Here is a 6685-nt window from a genome sequence, read left to right as displayed (position 1 = left end):
CGAACCCGTAGGGTCCACACGCTTAACGTTCAATGATGATTTGTATTATGAGTTATGTGTTTTGGTGACCGAAATTTGTTCGGAGTCCCGGATGAGATCACGGACATGACTAGGAGTCTCGAAATGGCCGAGAGGTAAAGCTTTATATATTGGAAGGTTATATACGGACACTGGAATGGTTCCGATAAGGTTCGGGGATTTTTCGGAGTACTAGGAGGCTACCGGAAACCCCCGGGAAAGTTAATGGGCTTAATGGGCCATAGTGGAGGATAGGAGGCAGGCCACAGGAGGAGGCACCCCCCCTTGCCCAATCCTAATTGGACAAGGGGAGGGGGAGTGGCCCCCCTCTTTCCTTCTCCTTCTCCTTCCTTTCCCCTTTCCACACCTCCGTTGGAAGGAAGGGGGTCGAATCCTACTAGGAATGGAGTCCTAGTAGGACTCCCCCCTCTTGGCGCCCCCCTTGGGCCGGCCTCCTCCTCCGCCCTCCTTTATATACGTGGGTAGGGGGGCACCCCAAAGACACAACAATTGTTTCTTAGCCGTGTGCGGTGCCCCCCTCCACTGTTTACTCCTCTGGCCATAGCGTCATAGTGCTTAGGCGAAGCCCTACGCGGATCATATCACCATCACCGTCACCACGCCATCGTGCTGTCGGATCTCTCCCTCGACCCTCTACTGGATCGAGAGCTCAAGGGACGTCATCGAGCTGAACGTGTGCTGAACACGGAGGTGTCGTACGTTCGGTACTTGGATCGGTTCGATCATGAATACGTTCGACTACATGAACCGCGTTAACATAACGCTTCCGCTTTCGGTCTACGAGGGTACATGGACACACTCTCCCCGTCTTGTTGCTATGCATCTCCTAGATAGATCTTGTGTGATCGTAGGAATTTTTTTGAGGTTGCATGCTACGTTTCCCAACAAATGCAAGCAGTAGAGGGAAAGAGTAGGCGATATCGGGATGAACAAGGGGGGTTGGCTTGCCTGGAAGCTCTGTTGTATAGGAAGAAGGATCGTCGGTGATGTAGTCATACTTAGTGGCATCAACGCCGGTCTCGGGGTCTACCGGAGAATAAGAGGGGGAGAAATAGTAAATACGGAGCAAACAAAGCATCACACAAAATATAACAAGACAATACGCAGTGACAGGGGTGAGCTAACACAGGGATAGGTGATACCGGAGAAGGGGGAAAACATCCGGGAAAGTATTCCTGGTGTTTGGCGTTTTCGGGCAGATGAAATGGAGGTGGATTGTTGCAAGTTCGCTATGCTAGGGACGTGCGACGGACGAATGTACTGCGTATTGGGATTCGTCTCATCGTTCTGAGCAACTTTCATGTACAAAGTTTTTTCATCCAAGCTACGGTTTACTTTATATTAATCTAAAAAGGCTTTAATCATTTTCAGGAATTACCAGATTTAATTTAAATCAAAATAGGTTTATTGCATCAGCATGACGTCAGCGGTCATTTGTGACCGTTGACCGGTCAAACTGACAGATGGGGCCCGTTCGTCAATGACTCTGAACTAATTAAGAGTAGTTTAGACTAATTAGCAGGTTAATTAAACATGGTTAATTAGTTTAACTAAATGATTAGGTTAATTAAACATCATTAATTATTTTAGTTAAGTTAATTAACTAATTATTTTAATTATTTTTTAATCTCCTTCTCTTTTTTTATAAAACAGGGGCGTGGGCCCCTGCGGTCAGTGACACAGGGGAGGCAACGGGGCGGGTTAGCGGGCGCCCGGGCGATAGGCGCTCGCCTAGTGAGGGATTCCTAGATTAAGGGGTTCTCGGGCGTCTGGCCTGTGTGACATGGGCCGGACTAATGGGCTATGAAGATACAAGACTGAAGACTCTCTCTCGTGTCCGGATGGGACTCTCCTTGGCGTGGATGGCAAGCCTGGCGTTCGGATATGAAGATTCCTTTCTCTATAACCGACTTTGTACAACCCTTGTCCCCTCTGGTGTCTATATAAACCAGAGGGTTTAGTCCATAGAGACAATCATAATCATACAAGCTAGACTCCTAGGGTTTAGCTACAACGATCTCGTGGTAGATCAACTCTTGTAATCTTCATACTCATGAACATCAATCAAGCAGGACGTAGGGTATTACCTCCATCAAGAGAGCCTGAACCTGGGTAAACATTGTGTCCCCTGTATCCTGTTACCATTGATCCTAGACGCACAGTTCGGGACCCCCTACCCGAGATCCGCCGGTTTGGACACCGACATTGGTGCTTTCATTGAGAGTTCCACTATGTTGCCGTGAGAAGGTTCGATGGCTCCATCCATCATCTACAACGATGTGGCCCTAGGGGAGGCTTTTCTCCCCGGCCAAATCTTCGTATTCGGCGGCTTCACACTGCGGGCCTACTCGCTTGGCCATCTAGAGCAGATCGACAGCTACGCCCCAGGTCACCAGATTAGCTTTGGAAACTTGGATTATGTCGCTGATATCCGAGGAGACTTGATCTTCCAAGGATTCACGACCCCAATCTCCGTTCTGGCCTTAGAGCCGGAGCGCCTCGCCAGGACCAAAGACGGGTTTCTAAACCCGCCAGACTATCTGCAGCCACTAGGCCCAGGGCTGGAGAGCTAGAGGAAGCAGTGTTGCCGGCAACCATCACAAAGCCGGACTCTTCCCCAGACACTAGCTCTGAACTCGCGGAGTCAGCATCGTGTGAGCTCGGCCGAGGAATTCCCTTCCCACCAAACTCCACGGATTCATTCCTCCCTCGACAAACCTCGCCTTTAAGCGAGGCTCTGGACTTGATGCGATCCCTCATGATTACAGAGGAGCAACATCTGTCCTACGCCCAGCCCAGACTAGGGGCTGAGAGCGGGGAATTTTACATCCCACCCACCACCCACTTCATCGCCACAGTCAAGGACTTAAATGACATGCTCGATTACGGCTCCGAAGACATCGATGGTATGGACGACGATGCGGGAGAAGAGGAGGCCCAAAACCTGCCATTTACCGGACGCTGGATGGCCACCTCTTCGTATGACATGTACATGGTGGATACACCCAAGGAGGGTGATAGTGATAATGAGAAAAATCTAGTAGAGGACAAACCTCCCGAGATACAACAAAAGCGCCGATGGCGCCGCTCTAAATTATGCCACAGCAAAGACAGCAATACCGGCACGAGAGACAACAATACTTCGGATAATGCCTAAGACCAAGAAAACCTCGTCGAGCAAAACTCTGAACAAGACGATCGGGAGGATGGACAAGTTTGCCCTGATGAACATGCCGTAAATGGAGACTCGGAGGACAGTAACTATCTTCCGCTCTCCGAGGATGAGGTGAGCCTCGTCAATGAGGATTTTATCGTACCTGAGGAACCTCTCGAGCAATAGCCACTACAAGGAGCCTGAAAAAGGCGTAGCAGCAACTTCAAGCTGATCAAGATCTGCTGAATGATAGATGTACTAATATCCTGGCAGCCGAGGAATACGACCTCAAGCGCCCAACGAAAAGTTACCCGAAGTGCAAATTGCTACCTCAATTCGACGACGAGGCACTTGAGCCCGTACCATCAGTGTGTAATGTGGCTGATCGACCACCACGTGGCCGGGACAAAGCGACAACTCAAGCCAAACACCAGCCCGTCCCACCTCGCCATAAAGGCAGAGATAAAACAGCTCGGGAATATACGTATGACCTGCGGTAGGACCTAGACAGTAGAGCATGACAGACTAGATCGATCTACGGATCGCGGGGGCATTCCCCGACACGTGACGACGACCATCTAGCCGAACATGACAAGCATAATCATGCCCGGGCCGAAAACCGCAGACGAACTCCTTCCGAGCTACGGCGCGACGTGGCCCGATATAGAGGCGCCGCACACCCCCCTTTGCTTCACTGATGAAGTAATGGAGCACGAATTCCCAGAAGGGTTTAAACCCACGAACATCGAATCATATGATGGGACAACAGACCCCGCGGTATGGATCAAAGATTTTCTTCTCTATATTCATATGGCCCGTGGTGATGATCTTCATGCCATCAAATACCTCCCACTAAAACTCAAGGGGCCAGCTCGACACTAGTTGAACAGCCTGCCCAAAAATTCCATTGGTAGTTGGGAAGACTTGGAAGACGCCTTCCGCGATAACTTCCAAGGTACATATGTCCGGCCTCCAGATGCCGATGACCTAAGTCACATTATCCAGCAGCCCGGGGAGTCAGCCAGGAAGCTCTGGACTAGGTTCTTAATTAAAAAGAACCAAATTGTTGATTGTCCGGACGCCGAAGCCCTTGCAGCCTTTAAACATAGCGTCCGAGACGAGTGGCTCGCCCGCCACCTCGATCAAGAAAAATCAAAATCCATGGCAGCCCTTACCGCTCTGATGACCGCTTTTGCGCGGGAGAAGATAGTTGGCTCGCTCGTAGAAGCAACAGCACCAGTGATCCGGGCACTTCCGATGTTCAAGATGGCAATGGCAAGCCATCATGCAATAAACACAAGCGTCAAAATAATAATGAAGGAACGCAAGACACGGCAGTCAACGCCGGATTTAGTGGCTCCAAACCCGGTCAACGGAAAGCCATTTAAGGCAAACAGAAATGGACCATCCAATCTAGAAAAGATACTGGATCGGCCTTGCCAAATTCATGGCACCCCCGATAAACCAGCCAATCATACCAACAGAAGTTGTTGGGTCTTCAAACCAGCTGGCAAGGTTAATACCGAACACAAGGGGAAGGGGCCGCCTAGTGATAGCGACGATGAGGAGACTCGCCAACCGAACACTAGGGGTCATAAGCAATTTCCCCCCGAAGTAAAAATAGTAAACATGGTATACGTGACGCACATCCCTACAGGGAAGCACAAACACGCACTACGGGGCACCTACGCCATAGAGCTGATCGCCCCAAAATTTAGCTAATGGGCGGCTTGCCCGATCACTTTTGATCGCAAAGACCACCCAGCTAGTACCCATCACGAAGGTTCGGCAGCTCTGGCCCTCGACCCAATTATCGATGGGTTCCATCTGACGAAAGTCCTGATGGACCGCGGAAGTATCATTAATCTACTCTACCAAGACACTGTCCGCAAAACGGGCATTGATCCTTCAAGAATCAAGCCCACCACAACTACCTTCAAGGGAGCAGTTCCCGACATAGAAGCTCACTGCACGAGTTCAATTACATTGGAAGTCGTTTTCGGCTCGCCGAACAACTTTCGAAGCGAAGGCTTGACCATCGACATTGTCCTATTCCGCAGTAGCTACCATGCACAGCTCAGGCGTACCGCTTTTGTTCGTTTTAATGCGGTCCAACACTACGCCTATCTAAAGCTTAAGATGTCTGGTCCATGCGGCGTCATCACGATAAACAGAAACACGGAACGCTCCCTCCGTACAGAGGAGCATACTATGGCTACAGCAGCCGAAGTACAAAGCGGCCTCATCAAGCCGCCGGTCTCTATTAAACAGGACCGATCAATCTCAGATTTGGATTAGCAGTTCGGCCTTCGTCATTTGCCTCATATAGCCGTGAAGTTTACACCGCACATACATAATTATGCACTAAAAATACCTTGGTCGTCGGTGGAGGCACAATACGGACAGGCCTACAAGGTGGTCCGCACTCCCATAGCTTTTTACCCTTTTTCTAACTATTTTTTATCTTTTACCACATGTGACTCAAAGCCAGGTCATCTTACGGATTCTTTCTGAGTTCGGCTTCGTATAGATAACCAAAGGCTATTCCTGCCAAGGAGTCCTTTCGCCGAGGCAAGGCAACGCAGACGTGCGACAGGAGGTCCAAATGATTTTTTGTAGACCACACTCTTTATTCCAAACCTGTAAAGTGCCCTTTTCCTCAGCCTTTGACCCCCGACATGTTAAATAGTCCGGGTAGTGGCGTTATAATTTTAAAAATTGCGTTTGACGTGTCAATCAGAATTCTAGCGAACATAGTTCGTATTCAGTATTCCCTTTTTCTAAGAACTAAATTTGGCTGATTCGGTTGTTTCATGCACGCGCCTCGGCACATATTGACAGGGGCTCGATATGGCAACATATGAGTTGCTGACAAGTCCGAACAGCTTTATAGCATACTTCGGTGTCACGAGTTTGGCCTTATATGCATTAGCTCCGAATCATGTCTTTGGTCAATAGTTGGGTTGCCCGGCTCCTGTGCTTACTACCTTATGTTCTGCCCTATCGGCTAAGGTAGTAAAGGGAGAACTACTGTGATTGTGTTTCCGGTTCATCTAGTCAAGCACCTCAGTAGAGAAAGCTGAAAATGACTGTCATGATGCGGCGAGAGCTGGTCAACCACTCAATGACTTATCAGAATCTTTCGTGATTCCTTCCGCATTACACGAAGGACCATTCTTCTGGTCACCTATGTAATGCATCGTATTCGGACAACCGCGTACATACCAGGGGCTATATCGTAGGCCCACCGTCAAAATCCTATGGCTAAGTGAAAGTGTTAAAGCCCTAGAGTCCGATTGCCTAGTTCACTGCATTGACACCTCCTTCATGGACCAAGACATTGGGTCAAGAGTGATCAAGTGCTTTTACGAACACCCCCGTATTATATGCAGAGGGCTGAAGCCGACGACTAGTAAACTTTCAGATTATACAAAAAATGGCCGCACAGGAGGAACCAAAACTTTCAGGCAAAAAGCATAGCCTACAATATAT

Source organism: Triticum urartu, chromosome 6 (genome assembly GCF_003073215.2).
Source record: "Triticum urartu cultivar G1812 chromosome 6, Tu2.1, whole genome shotgun sequence".
In the NCBI taxonomy this organism is placed as follows: Eukaryota; Viridiplantae; Streptophyta; class Magnoliopsida; order Poales; family Poaceae; genus Triticum; species Triticum urartu.
Note: the sequence above shows the minus strand (reverse complement) of the source record.